Raw genomic sequence first — 15,807 nt, 5'->3', positions numbered from 1 at the left:
CCTGACTCTGGGGCTCCCCAGACCCAGACCTTGGTGTTGGGGTACTCACTTGGCAGGCCCATGGACCAGTGGTGTCTGTCTGGAGGTGCGAGGGGGTGAGGGCAGGCCTGAGCAAGAGCACCCTGCCCTTTGGCTCCCTCTTCTCTTGTCTGTGTTTCCGTTAGCACGGAGCGCTGGGAGGTATGTAGGGTTCGGACATCTGTTATGTTTAAAAACATTTGGTTTCATTTGTGTAAGACTTTGGTTTTCTCTGTTAAAAGTTTCTCTTCTCTTCTCGCTCTTAGTCTTGGAGGAGCATAGAGCACAGCTCAGCTCCCCTTGTCCTACTGCGAGCCTGGCCCCCAACCCTTTAGGGAGGAGTGTGTGGACAGCCCACCCCCGACACGCTCACCAGAATCTGTTCTTTCCCACTGGGGAACCACAGCTCAGGGAGGCAGCCTGTCCTGAGATGACCAAGCCCCGTGAAGTGGCTGGATTCATAGCTGAGCAGGACTGATGGGAGGAGCTCCATGTTGTGGGTGTTCTTGTAAACTTCTGGAGCTGAGTGGTGGAGGTGGGGACTGCCTGGGCCCCGTGTTAGCGAGATCTTCTGTGGGACAGAGTCCCGTTGCTTTAGGTTTGTGTGTGTGTGGCCACTGTCCCCAGTCCCTCAGCCTACTGGGCCCTGCATTCCTTGATGTGCAGAGCATGGAGATCTTGTAGTCTGGTTTCAGAAATCCCTGGCTCCTCCTCGGAGCAGATTTATCCTGCAGTCGGACACACTCCCAGCTGGCTCAGTTTGTGCACGAGGTACGGAGGAGCCCCTTTGGCAAGGACACCTGGCTCTTCTCCCTCGGCTCTCGGCAGGTACATGGAGGCATTGCGTCTTGGTCTGGGTGCCATCCCGCTCCCTTTCCTGGGCCTTCATCTTCCTCTTCCAGGCATGGAAGGATGGTGGGCCTAGGCCCAGGGCATGCCATGCAGTGGGAGGATTGGCCTCTTCTGGTTCCTGGCAGAGTGCTGGACAGTCCCAGAGGGTTGCTGTATATCATGTCGTGACTGCTGTGGCTCTCTCTTTGCCCTCTGTCTTCTAGAATCTTTGTATAAATGATGATGTGAAGACCCTGGGTTCTGCACAGCTCATCAGTGACCGCTGCGTGGAGATGCAGAGAAGCTAACATGGTAGCCCCCAGCACTAGAGCCGTGCACGGACGCTGGGGTGGTTGTGTAGCCTGGGGCAGTACTTAGAAGTGGTGGGGAGCGGGCTGGAAGTGGACCTGGGACACGGGAGATAGTGTCTTAAGTGGCAGTGGCAGTGGAGTGGGCAGCTGGGTCCTTCCTTAAGGCCGTCTCCTTGGGGAAGGCATTTTGCTTTTTGGGTCAGTGTCTAGTCCAGAACCCTGGCTCTGAGAGGATTTTATTGACTTTTTCTAGAGAACACAAACTTAAATGCCCAGATGGTGAGACCTTCCTAAACAGTAGTGGGAAGGGTCATGGAATTGGGTCTTGACATTTTAGACCCAGTGCTGGCCCCGTAGACAGGTGTCATTCCTTGTGCCTCTGCCCCCTCAGAGAGGAACAGAGCTGAGGAAGAGAAGCCCAAGAGGAGAAGGCAGGAGCATCGGGCTGCATGCCCCTTCTATAGCTACGAGCAGCTGCAGCTCCTCCGAGACCAGGTCCTGGTGAAGGTGAAGGACACTTAGCAGTTGGTGGCACTGGGGAAGGAGACTCAGGCCTGTCCCTATTACGGGAGCCGGTTTGCCATTCCAGCAGCCCAGGTAAAGACCTTGGAGGGTTGGACAGTAATTCCTGGCTCCATCTGTGACCTCTGCCATAAGGGATTTCCTCATTCCTCTTAATTCGGCAGGATGTTCCTGGCTGTGTGTCACCCTCTGCCCACAAGGAAGACAATGAGCCTGGTATGGTGTTAATGCTTCATTTCTGTTTATTTAATTAACTTCCTTAACTTATATACAGCAGGGTGACCAATAAGGGGTCAAGCAATGGGGAGAGCCAATGAGAGTCCTGTTACTATGCTGATTAAATTTGATACAGCCAATAACTATGTCCTCCTTTAGGCGGGCTTCACCAGAAAGTTCATTGTATACTTGCAGCATACTTTCCTAGCAGTGAGCCAAGCACCTTCTTGTAATGGTGGGGACTTTCCCGGCCGGAGGCAGTCCCCGACATCTCCCCCTTTTTTGTTTTATGGCAGAGATCGTGCCTGTCTTAGGTCGTCAGTAGCAGAAAACATCCTTACCCGTCATCAGACACAAGATATCGATGATCTCTGTCCTGTCTTAGGTTGGTATGTTTCTCTACTGATCTTACCCATCTTTGACTACCGATCTAGCATGCTTAGCCATATGTGGGGAGATGTCCCAGCCTCTACTGACATAGGGGCTTGTGCTATAGCTCGGCTCTGCTCTCGCTGCTGTATTCTCCACTGGTGAACGTTTCTGAATAGAAGCAGAATGCCAATAAGGAGGAGGACAAGATGACCAATTGTATCAGCCCATTTTTGGTGAACTGGAACATATTGCTGAATGTTTGAAATAGCTCTGGAAGGGAAGCTGGTTGCACACGCATACTATTTACTCAAGTTACCTCAGCCAGAAGGATTCATGTGAAATTTTGAAAATCGTCAGACCAAGTACCCTGCAAAAACTAAGAGCTGTTGGGAGGAATTGCTGGCCTTATTAAATTGAGAGAATTTTACAGGGGTAACACAAAGTGCAGAAAAAGGAACAATAGAACCAACACTCAGTATATCAGCTAGTGAAGAATGGGGGGAAGATAAAGGAAGAATTAGTTAAAGGTAAAGGATAGGGCCAAGCCTTCAGAATAGCCCATAATTCACGTGTCGCCGTTGGGGGAAATAGGAATATCAGAGTCCCCCACGACAGTAGGAGGATCACGGCTTCCTCTGTCCTCTCCTCATTCTCAGGGGCCTTCCAGACCAATCTCTCTGAAATCCAAATCGGCACTTCTTTGTCCTGTGGGAAAACACAAACGGAGCCTCTGCTCCAGATTAATACAGGATCCGGGCCTTTCCATTGTCCTGTAAGGATATCCTTACAAAGAACTAAGGGCTTGGGGGAAGAATCCATACGGGCTGAATGTCTTTCAGCTGCTGCTTGACCGTTTTTATCGAGCGTCAAAAAATTTAAAATAAATAGAATTGTATTTAGTTTGTCTTTAGGGGACCGGAACATGTCCCCTATTCCCCCTTTTTGTTATAAAAGAGTTTGTTTGATGGTTAAGTGGGCACGTTCCACGATGGCCTGTCCTTGAGGATTGTAGGGAATACCATGATTTAGGGTAATGTTTAGTTGAGTAAGGAAACTATGAAATACTTGTGAGGTGTATGCAGGTCCATTGTCTGTTTTTATTTGTCGAGGTTTACCCCAAGCAGTGAAGGCTTGAAGGCAGTGGGCGTGTGCTCTACTGCAAGAACACAATAATATAGGGTTTCAGAGTAATTAATTCTATCAACTTGGGCAGTCTCAAGTCTATTTTGAATCAATTTAACAGCTTCTCGAGCTTGTTCAGATAAAATACGGGGGGAGTTCAAGTCAGAGTCTCCTTTCAATGTCTCGAACAGGGGCTGTAGTTCCTGATTAGTGAGTTTTAGGTATGGCCTGATCCAGTTAATATCTCCCAGGAGTTTTTGAAAATCATTTAATGTTTTTAATTTATCTGTTCGTAGGGTTACCTTTAAAGGTTTAACTTTAGTATCATCAAGTCTAGTGCCCAGATAGTCCTTGATAGATGTTTTTTGGATTTTTTCTGGGGCTATATTCAAGTCAAACTGTTTGAAACATTCGAAAAGGGAAACAAGGGCCTTTTCAAGCTGTTCTTCCTGTTTATGGCAAAGTAGTACATCATCCATATAGTGGTATACCAAAACAGAAGGATAGAGCTCCTTGACCTTTTGCAAGGCCTGATCAACATAAAGTTGACACATTGTGGGGCTGTTAGCCATACCCTGAGGAAGAACTGTCCATTCAAATCGCTTATCAGGACCAGAATGATTAATAGTGGTATGGTAAATGCAAATCGGGGGGTATCATTGGAGTGTAATGGTATAGAAAAAAAGCAATCTTTGATATCTACAACAATTGAAGGCCAACTCGAGGGGAGGGCAGATACCAAGGGTAACCCTAATTGTACTGGTCCCATGATAACCATTTGGGCATTGATTGCTCTCAAATCATGCAATAACCGCCAATTACCTGATTTTTTCTTAATGACAAAGATAGGAGTATTCCATGGTGAAGTGGAAGGCTTTATATGTCCTGCAACAAGTTGTTCATACACTAGTGTGTGGGCTGCTTCGTATTTTTCTTTGGGCAGGGGCCACTGAGAAACCCACACAGGCTTGTCATTGTGCCATTGAATTTTCAAAGGCTCAGTGGCCCCTATGAAAAACCCAACCCCGGTCCACCAATCCCAGGGGTATAATTACTTAGGGGTACTGAATTTGTAATACCCTGATTTTTCCTCCCTAATCCTCCAACACCTGAATATCCAGCTTTAGTCATGAGGTTTCGAGCTTTCTCACTGTAAAAGGCTTCAGTAGTCAATTTTAGGTCCATTTGAGTAAGAATGTCTCTTCCCCAGAGAGATATAGGGATCTTAAGTACATATGGCTGAACCAGGCCGCTATGACCTTCATCATCCCTCCATGGTAATGTAGCAGCACTACACATAGGACTTTGGGCAACCCCTAGGCCTCTAAGGGTTTGATCAGCCCTTTGTAGGGGCCAATCTTTTGGCCAATCAACTTCATTAATGATACTACGATCAGCCCCGGTATCCAGAAGGCCCATAAATTTTTTATTTCTGATCCACAGAGAATAAAGAGGTCTAGCCTCCATTCCAAGTGTTAGACATGCGAGGGGCGGGCCAGTGGAGCCAAAACCCCTCTGTCCACGGGATTTTTCTGTGTTGGGGAATAGTTTATGACAGCTTGGTAACACTATAATTTGTGCTATTTTATCACCTGGACTGATAACTGTAATGCCACAAGGGGAAGACACTAATATTTTGACTATTCCTGTATAATCAGCATCAATTACTGCGGGGTGTACTATTAATCCAGCAAGGGCTGTGGAGCTACGCCCTAATAATAGGCCTACAGTATTCACAGGCAGTGGGCCCTTAAAATCCGATTCCACCACCTGGGTTCCCATCTCGGGGGTTAGTACAAGTCTGGTGGTGGCGCGGATGTCCAATCCGGCGCTTCCTTTTGTAGCCCGCCTTGGCTCGTCGGCGGGTAATGCGTGCGGGCTACCTGTTGAAGCACCCCATACATTTGAGGGCCCTGGGGTGATGGGCCCCATTTCCCGTTTTTTGAATTCCTTGGGGGTAGTGGATTACCTTGAATATCTTTTACTGAGCGACATTCATTCGCCCAGTGTGTACCCTTGCCACACCTAGGACATATGCCAGGTTGCTTTACTGTTGGGGGACCCTTGCTGTCAGGACATTCTCGCTTAAAGTGCCCCTGAGCTCCACATTTGTAGCATTCCCCAGAATTTCCTTTAGCGCCCTTAGGTTGGGATAGCTGAATGCCCTGAAGGCCTTGAGTAATGGCTGAAGCAAGTACTTGTCCTTGAATAACACTGTCATTAATATCCCTGCATACCTTAATGTAGGTGCTTAAATCTTTAGCCTTCCATGGCCTAAGGGCCTCTTTACACCATTTATTGGCTTGCTCATAGGCCAGTTGTTTAATTAGAGGCATGGCTGTGTCAACATCCCCAAATACTCTCCCAGCTGTTTGCATCAATCTTGCAACAAAATCAGCATATGCTTCATTTGGTCCTTGTATCACCTTAGATAGTTGACCCTGCAAGTCCCCACTGCCCTGGAGGGTTTTCCATGCTTTGGTAGCGGCAGCCGCAATCTGCATGTATATGGCGGGTTGTATTGCAGTTGGTCATGTTTACCAGTGTATGGCCCCATGCCCATAAGCATATCCAGATTCCATTGTGGATTGCCTGCCGCGGCATTACGCCGTGCAACATCCTGGGAATGCTCTTGCCATGCTGTCTTCCAGACCAAATATTGCCCTCCAGAGAGGGCTGCCCTTGCTAAATTCCCCCAGTCTTCGGGGATTAAATTCATGCCTGCTATGGACTCCACTAGAGAAATAGTAAATGCTGCCTGAGGGCCATACTGCATGACCGCGTCCTTTAATTGTTTAACTAATTTAAATTCCAAGGGCTAGTGATACCGTTGATGATTTTGGTCCTCTAGAACTGGGAAAATCGAGCTGCTATTGGCCCCCCTCCATGCGGTCTTCCAATCCTCATTAGCAGAGGGATGACATTTACATGTTATCTCCCCCGCCAGGGGATTGTAAGGAGGCGGAGCACTAGGGGTCACTGCTGAACAGGGAGGGTCTGGTTTTAATTTGAACTTCCACTCTAGCTCCTCCCCTGACATTTCTTCTTCCCCTTCGCTAGAACTACTCATTTCCGAAGCACGAGATGAGCGTTCTTCTTTCACTTCCTCGAGTGCCTCAGCGCCCTCCTGAATAACTGAATCACATTTCGGCTTATATCCTCCCAGGCACCCTCTGACTAGAGTCCATATAACTAACGTTCCCGGCGGCAATGGTTTATTTTTATCCCTCTTCTTAAAATCCTCACCTAACTGGTCCCATTGGGGGATATTTAGCAAGCCCTCGTCCAGAAACCAAGGCGCCACTGTCTCAACTGTATTCAAGAATGTCCTAGCAGTTTTCGTTTTTAATGGCGTGCCATTGGCCTTTAGAAGGTCCTTTAGGGAACCCTCTAACCTCTACTTTGACAGTCCAGATCCCATAATTAGAATCCCAACCTAATGGCTGTTCCCGTGTATACTCGCTGCTTAATCCCGGCTCTAAGGCCGCCCCGTTTCTTATTGCGGACTTATTAAATCCCGGCTCTAAGGCCGCCCCACTTCTTATTGCGGACTCACTAAATCCCGGCTCTAAGGCCGCCCCGCTTCTTATTGCGGACTTGTTAAATCCTGGCTCTAAGGCCGCCCCGCTTCTTAATTGCGGTCTTGTACAAGATTCCCACCACTTTGATCGTGGTCCCTTCCCCGCTTACCTGCGGACTTCTCCCTTGCAAGGTTTTTCTATTTTTTTTTAATATTTCCCGGGTCTCAGCACCATTTGTCGCCCTCGGCCCGCAAGGATGACAATGAGCCTGGTATGGTGTTAATGCTTCATTTCCCTTTATTTAATCAACTTCCTTAGCTTATATACAGCAGGGTGACCAATAAGGGGTCAAGCAATGGGGAGAGCCAATGAGAGTCCTGTTACTATGCTGATTAAATTTGATACAGCCAATAACTATGTCCTCTTTTAGGCGGGCTTCACCAGAAAGTTCATTGAATACTTGCAGCGTACTTTCCTAGCAGTGAGCCAAGCACCTTCTTGTAATGGCGGGGACTTTCCCGGCCGGAGGCAGTCCCTGACAGCTGTGGGTGAATGACCACACAGCACCCAGGTGACCTGTTACCCCCTATGTGCCAGTGCGTGGGAGTGGGGGTGTCCTGTGGCTCTGGGTTGCAGGAACAGATGGCCTTACTGGGGACAGCAGATAAGACCTGGGAAGGGTGTGCAGTCCTAAAGAAACCAGAGTCCGGGGGCACAGAGCAGCAGGAAGCTGAGAAGATGCAGTCAGGGCGCTGCAGAACAGAAATGTGTTTCCAAATGGCCTTTCAGACCAACCGTCCTGACGTAGGCACCTGCCTGTCAGTGTGGGAGAAGGCTGTCTTCTTTCGACTCGCCATGTTGAGGCTCATCTTTATACTGCCCATTTGGATGGGCATTTGGATCTGCTCATTTGACAGATCCAAAATACTGTTATTTGGTATGGTTTTACTGTTTTCTTGCCACTGTTTAATTCGAGTGACTTTTGGAAATAGAGTTTCATTTGTGGAGAATTCCATACAAGCAGGAGAAGATTAGGTAGCTTTTCAGAGATACAGGGAACAATGTTAGTAATGATTTTACAGCAGTTAAATGCTTGTTGGTATACTACTCTGAAATGTGTTACATGAGTGCTCAGAGGGAAATTCTAGAACCTTCCCAGCCCCCACCATTGTTGTATGCTTTCCTGGGGTCTGTCTGCTGTGCCACAAGGTCAGTGCCATAGATACGGTGTGCAAATATAAGGTGCCCTGAGATTTTCATGATTTTGACTTTTTGAGAGACACCTGTCACCTCATTTTTGCTTTGTAGTATCCCACAGAAAAAGCAAAGGCAGGTATTATCCATATGTACACATGAGGACACAGGCCCAGCAAGGCTAAGCAGTTTACCTGTTTTCTCACAGGAGGTGGGTAATGGTGCCAGCTTAAAGCTGGGCCTTAAGTTACCAGTTTTCTAGAGTTTCACTTTATCAATATTCTTTTAACTGGGAAATCGGTCTCATGATTAGCACCGAAAAATTTACAGAGTTTTTATTTTTGTTGCCCTGACCTCTGGCCCTTGGCCCTCATTAGAGATGGAGTTTATTAAGTCCATTTTGCCCATGAAGAAACTGGGGCTCAGAAAGTTTAAGTGACTTTCCCAAGTCAGGCAGTTAAGAAGTCACAGCCCTGGGACCAGAGCGCAGGGCTAACTTCTAGTACACCAGGGGTGTTCACTGTGTTTTGAGGAACCTCGGGTGCCTCAGGATAAGGCTGGGCAGGGGTTCCATACTCCTCTCTGCTCCCCCTCTCCCCACCCCCACTCTTGGTTCAGTCAGAATCAGACTGGCTAAAACCATTTGCATCAGACACTTAAGAGTAGGCGGGGAACACTTGCCAAAGCAAGGAGTACCCCCCCACCCCCGACCTCCCCCAGCACTGCTCAGGCGGCCACCCCTCCCCCCAGCTTGTGGTGCTGCCCTACCAGATGCTGCTGCACGTGGCCACCCGCCAGGCTGCGGGCATCCGGCTGGCTGTCATCGACGAGGCACACAACCTGATCGACACCATCATGGGCATCCACAGTGCAGAGGTCAGCGGTTCCCAGGTGGGTCAGTCTCTCCCGTCTTGGGCCAGGGCCTGCCATGGGGCAGAGGGATATGGAGGGACGTGGATCATTTCTCTAAGCCCTGGAATTGGTCTGGAGGTGGCTTGGGAGAGGGTGCCTTGAGTCGGGGCAGTGGACTCGTCAAGGGCTAACTGGCTTTCCAGCAGATAGTAGAACTATGGGGACCCAGCTGAGGGGAAGTAGCTCATGTCCTTGCTCTGCACTGTCTTAGGTCAGTCATCCTGAGTCCCTCCAGCCCAGATGCTAGTATCCGGTTCTTTGTAAGCCAGGATGATAGGGCGAAGGAAGCAGGGGTCCTCACGTAGTTCGGCATTGTTAGCCTTGCTTTGAGGGATGCTCAGGGTTTCCGAGGGTCACTGTTGATTACCTCTTCTCTGCCATGGCCCATGTGCAGTATCATGAATTTTCATACTGCCTCCGCTTGGGCTGGTGTTCCTAGTTAACACTGAGACCTCTGAGATTCGGGGGGCTTTAAGCAGTGTGCCAAAAATCGCACAGCTCAGGAGTGTGGAGCTGGGACTTGACCACTGGTTTCTGACGCTGAAGCTTACATGGTATTCCCATCCCCCCCTTTTTATTATTATTTTATTTGCACATGTGCATGAGGAGGGGTGGGGATGGGGTGGGAGGGGCAGAGGGAGTGAGAGAAGCAGGCTTCCTGCTGAGCGGGGAGCCTGATGCCGGACTCGATCCCAGGACCCTGAGATTGTGACCTGAGTGAAGTTAAACACTTAATTGACTGAGCCACCCACATGCCTCCCACCACTTCTACTGACCAATGCAGGGTTGACCTTAGGCCAGAGTGTAATGGTTACCTCGAACCACTTCTCTGCTTAGTGGAAAATACATCTTTGCCCAACATACTAAAAACTAGCAGGGAGATTCATTACCTGAAAGAGTTAGTCGGCCTCTTGCTGTTTTCACTGACCTAAAGTGGATACTGCAGCAGAACTTCCCTTCCTTCACCTCTCAGCTCCCAGCGGCCTCAAGGCCTTTGGTCTCTACCCAGGCCCACTCCTTTTACTGCTTCCCATGTGGCGTGGCTGGCATTTTCTAGGCATAATCTAAGATAGAGCCTGGCCTGCCCTCACGCCCATTCTCTGTTCTCTCCAGCTCTGCCAGGCCCATTCCCAGTTGCTCCAGTATATGGAACGATATGGATAAGACATTGCTTCCTGAGGGGAAGGGAAAGTCCTGCTCAGTCTCAGAGAAAGCACTGGGGTCTCCACCTCTGGTCTGGGCCCAGCGCCAGGGAGACCAGCACACTGTTCCCAATGGTGTGTATCCCACACAGGCCGAGGATGCTCAGGATGCCACAGCTGGCTACAAAGGTCTTGGGCCACGGCGAGCCTTCTTTTCTGGGGGTGTATTTGTCGCTTGTAGCCTGCTTTGGAAGACACTAGACAGAAAGGCCTGAGTTTGAGGCACTTGGAAGGGAAGTTGCTTGTGGAGTACTACCACTTGATGTCCATTGGTGTCTCCTCAGGAAGCGTCTGAAGGCCAAGAACTTGATGTACATCAAACAGATCCTGTACTGTTGGAGAAGTCTGTGACTGTGGTGGGTGGTAAGGAGCCCTGTGCCTCCCTGACTCCTGGCCTGCTAAGCTTGTGTGGTCCGTTCCCTGGATGCCAGTCAGGACACCTGGGTTTTTTGCGTCCCCAAGAATTATCTTAGCCATTGATGGAGAAGATTCTTCTCTCTTACAGCTTAGTTGAATTGTCTAGCCTTAGATCCTTTTTTAGATTCCTAGTTTATTTCCCCCTGTTCTGAGTCCTTTTTATTTTGCCAGACCCTACTCCCCAGGTAGTAATAACAGCGTAGTATAATAGGACCGTGTGAAGTCACTTTGGAGCACACCTTTGAGGAAAGCACGGAACACAGGGGAGCTCACTCTTGTGGACAGCTGAGTTAACTAGAGCTCAGAGAAGGGCTGTGAACTGTCTGTGCTTCGTGAACCTAATGGCGGGACTCTTGTGGCTCCAGGTCCATGTGGCTCTCACGATTCTGTGTCACCTGCCTTTTCTTTTGTTGCATGGCTGTCCACCTGAAGGCTTACATACAAGCTGAGTTCTAGGAAGCCAGGGGACCATTTTGCTGGATGGATTTTGCCTAGTGCTGGTGCTCTTCCCTTCCATCTCTACTTTGCCCCTGGGCAGCTCCTTGGTCTGCCTAAAGTAGGGTGGTCACTTGGTCCCAGCCTCTGTGGAGGAGGTGTGAAAAGAATGAAACCCACAAGGCTTTGGGCTCCATGTGCAAACACGGGTCAGATTCTGAGGCTACCTTGAGCCTCCTGTCCTCTCAGCAGGTTTTTTGGGTGCTTATACATGGTAGAAAAATCTGTTCAATTACGAATGCTCTTATTTAAGGAGTCCAGTGTTCAGTGTGAGAAGCTGGGGGTTAGAGAGTCACCATCCTGACCAGCTTGAATTCTCTATTTTAGGGAACATTAAGCAAAATCCCAACACACAGAGCCTTTCACAGACAGGTAAGAGGACTGCCTTCAGAGGCCCAGAGCTGCTCTGAGCCGGTTCTGAGCTCACATCTGGGACCTCGGTCTTCCCCTCTTCCGAGGAAGGATTCCAAGGCCCTTTGTTTACCCCGAAGGGACAGAGCTGAAGACCATCAATGACTTCCTCTTTGAGAGCCAGATCGACAACATCAACCTGTTCAAGGTAGAGATTTTCATCCTTTTGTGTCCAGTTTGCTTATATTTATTACCATCTGTGAACAGAACGCTGAGTGAAGACGAAGGAATAAAAAGTAAATTCCAAATTCCTAATGTCAGGCAGTCTAGAAGTCTGAGTATCTACAGCATAGGTGTTTGTAATCACTTACCCCTGAAAGCATTGCATCAGTAAGAGAAAAATAATCTCTAATCCAGGGTTGAAGGGTCCTAGGGACTAGGGAGAAAAGGTGCCTTTCATTGTCTCAAATAAGTACAAACAGAAATCCCCAGGTCCTTTGCCTTGTTCCATCTTTCTTTGGGCACAGACTCTGCCCTGGGCCTTTAGTCCGAGCAGGAGGTTAACTTTGGGAGCATGATCCTGCTGTTGGGCTGAGGTGGCTACGAACTGCCTCCCCTCCACCCCCTGAGGCCTTGGACTTGCGTGCAGCCTCTGGTGGGAGCTCGCTCCAGGCCTGCTGTGCAGGATCCCACCACCATCGCTCGACTCAGGGATTCTAAGTTACTGACGATACAGAGCACTTACTGCGTTTACAGCAGGGAACCAGGTTTTGTGACTCCAGGGTAGGATGTACCATCACCGCTCAGAAGCAGAGGGACCCGAGGCTGGGAGAGGTCACCCCAAGAGGGACCGGCATAGGTCACACACAAGTGAGCAGATGGTACCTGGCGTGTTAGCCCCCCTGCCTGGACTCCAGACCCTTTGCTTTCCCTCTGGCCTTCCCATTTGTCTTCACACACCCCCAACTTAACCCGTTTCGGTCCCCATCACTGCCGTGACCCCATCAGACAGGCTGGCAATCCAGCCCTTTTTGACTCCTTTCTTCTCCCTTTGGGTCCTGCATCTAAATGGTCACCGGCTCCCAGAGCCAGAAATAGCTCTTGAACTTTTGGAGCCTTTCCATTCCCATGGCTGCCACATCAGGAGAGGCTCTTTTCCTCTTGCCTTTTCCCTGCTCTCCCTGCTCGCATTCCTCTCCCTTCTGCTCTCTCCCACACTATGGTCTAGTGGAGCTCTGCTGAAAGATAGCACCCTTTTTAGAAATCGTCAAAGGCTTCAACTCGCTGTCTTCCTTTCCAGGCTACACATAGTGTACGCACCAGACACGCCTGAACAAACCCAAGCTTTACCTCCTTCGTGCCTTTGCTCCTGTAGGTTATTTAAAACTTAATCTCTCAAGGTTCAGCTTAGGTGCTGTCACATTGAAGGAGATCAGGGAACCTTTCTAGAGGGTTGGAGCCGTGCACACACATGTGTGAGGGGACTGCCTGCACGAGGCTTCCACCATGCTGTGTGGGGGCAGCAGGAGAGGCATGACCTCAGAGGAGGGTGACCCTCTTGGCCAACAAGGAGGCTGTGGGCTCCTGGGGTGGGGGGAGGGCAAGCAGGGAGTTTCCCTGGGGTTTGGGAAGCTAGTGGTTTCTTTTTTCCAGCAAATGGTGGCCAGATACCTGCAGTAGGCTTGCTTTCACAGGTGCGGCGCTACTGTGAGAGGAGCATGATCAGCAGAAAGGTGTGCCCTCCCCTTCCCGGGTCTGGCCAGGGTCTGCAGCACCCCAGTGCTGCCCCCTGCCTTTCAGACGCTTGAGTCACCTCTGCTCCCTTCGTGTAGCAGGGCTCCTTGGGTGGGGGTGGGGGTGCGAGAGGCCTCGTGGTAGGTGGGGGTAGGGGGCAAGTTGCGGGCTGTCTGGGGTACGGCGGAACCTCCCTCCAGCCAGGGCTCCCACTGCTGCACCCTCATTCCTCCCTGTGCTCTCTTACTCCGTCCCAGCTCTTCGGCTTCACAGAAAGGTATGGCGCAGTCCTCACACCCTCCAGGGAGCAGCCCAGACTGGCTGGGTTCCAGCACTTCCTGCAGACCCTGCAGCCCACAGTGGCTGAGAGTGAGTTAAGGAGGCTTGAGATCGGGCTGCACGTGGGGGACAGGAACGTCCATCCCTCATGCTTGGACTCCACTCTTGCAGAGAATGGCTTTAGGCTTGCCGCAGGGGGCCCTCCCACCGCCTCTGTGGTCACAGACCCTCTTCCTTCTGCTCTGTAAAGCTCCTGTGAGCCTTGTGGAGGAGGGCGAGGCCAGGCTGCCACGGCCAGCTTCCCTGCTGATGCATATCGAATCCTTCCTAGCAGCCATCACCACTGCCAACCAGGATGGCAGGGTCATCCTGAGCCGCCAAGGTAATCCCAAGGAGGAGCCGGCGTGGGTCGCCAAGCCAGAGAGAGCATGGAGAGACTCATGGCGCCTCCTGGGCGAGGATCAGGAAGCAGGGTGCTGGTGACTGGTCTGCTGGCCTGTGGTGAGGGGGATGCGAGGTACTAGGACAGTGGGGCACCTTGGGCTAGGCTGCGAGGGAGGCTGTGTGGCCTGGTGGTTGTGGTTAGGTGGGTTGAGTCTGGATTCCCTCACCTCCAAGCTTTGTTTCATTGTCTTTCTGAAGATCAATGTGCAAGGGTAGATGTCTCTACCACAGGGTTGTCCTGGAGATTAAATGGGACCTCATCAAAGAGCAAAGTGGTATCCCTGTGGTTCCTGCATAGACATGACCGTAGACACGACTGAGCTCCCTTCTGCCTCAGACTCATGGAAGTCTTTGTTGGGCCTGCAGCCCACCCCCCCCTGCCCCACAGAGCTGTCTGTCTTTTTTTTCAGGAAGTCTTTGTCAGAGTAGCCTCAAATTCTTGCTCCTAAATCCAACCGTACACTTTGCCCAGGTGGTGAAGGAATGCCGGGCCGTGGTCATCGCAGGGGGCACTATGCAGCTGGTAAGGGAACCAGAGCCCGCCTCTTGTGCCCCAGGTGTTGGGATGGGACAGCTGCACTGTCAGGCCTCTTCCTGTCCAGAGGGCCCCCACATCAGAAGGGGGTCAGCTTGAGCAGGCTGAGCAGCACCCATCAGGTGGCATTGCTGTACTGTCTCAGACCTGGGCCTTTAGCCCCGGGGCCATGGGTAGGCAAGGGTGTAAGGGCACTGCTGCGCATTTGGTGCTTCTGGAGCCACAGGACCACATTTATCCCAGAATACAGCTGTTCTGGAATCACAGGCCCCCATCCAGTGCCTTAGTGCCGTGCCTTTCTTGGACCCACCAGGGATACCACCTTCCCTCTCTTACAAATTCACACACACACACACTCACACACACACACACACACACACAAAAGTATTTTGCTTTCATTGTAGAAAGCAGAGACCAGCAAAAGCAGGGAAAAAAATAAGATTGTAATTCCACCACCAAAAGATTTGTTTTAATGTATATCGTTATGGTAGTCTTTGTGTGTATTTTTTACAAATACACATACATGTTTTAAAAACGAAAATCTCCATCTCTACATGCTGTTGCTACGATTTGGATTTTTCAGCCAGCAACAGAATGTCATAAACATTTTTCCTTGTCAGTAGTGTGCATTTATCCCACCACACTCTGGCTCTACTCTGTTATGTGAATATGTTATATTTTGTAGAACCACTCTTCTTTTGTTAGGTAGTCAGGTGGTTTCCAGTTTTTCTCTGTTTTAAGCAACATGGAGGCACATAGAACCACATCTCTACACAGCGGTTTTGTCCCCAAGGTATGCGTGGCGCGGGACTGAGCCAGTGGAAGGGTCCTCAGTGCCCGCACACTCTGGTCCCTCTCTTCTGCCACTGGAACCACTCCTGCCACTTTGTTAGTTTTCCATTTTTCTTGTGTATAGACTCATAATTTTGTTCACAAATTAAAATCATCTCTAGTCCTTGCTGCTTTTGATGCTCAGGTGTTTTAGGCTCGGCCCCTCAGAGCCCCCACATGCTGCCTTTGGTCCTTGACAAGGCCCTTTATTGGCCTTGGGATGCTTGCTTGCTTTTTGGCACGACAGAATGCAGAATGTCCCGGGCCACCTTATACTTTCTTTGCCCCAGATCTGGAATCCTTCATTTCTCCAAGTAACCTGGCTTCCTTATTTGGGGACTGGTATGTGGAAACCAGCATCCGCGTGCTGGGGGTGTTGGTCGTGCTCCTGGATTGTGACTGCTTTTAGACCTTCTGTAGACAGACTGGGGAAGATGGCTTTAAAAAATCATGAGTGTTTCTAAATGAAAATCCATGAATTTGTTTGACCTTACTTACAC

General features: G+C 50.0%; 1 pseudogene; it reads left to right on the top strand.

Moving 5' to 3' along the window:
• Positions 1 to 15,807, top strand: part of LOC116593892 — a 37,767-nt pseudogene that overhangs the window by 17,330 nt on the left and 4,630 nt on the right.

Source organism: Mustela erminea, chromosome 6 (genome assembly GCF_009829155.1).
Source record: "Mustela erminea isolate mMusErm1 chromosome 6, mMusErm1.Pri, whole genome shotgun sequence".
Taxonomy (NCBI): Eukaryota; Metazoa; Chordata; class Mammalia; order Carnivora; family Mustelidae; genus Mustela; species Mustela erminea.
This window is presented reverse-complemented; position numbering and strand designations above follow the sequence as displayed.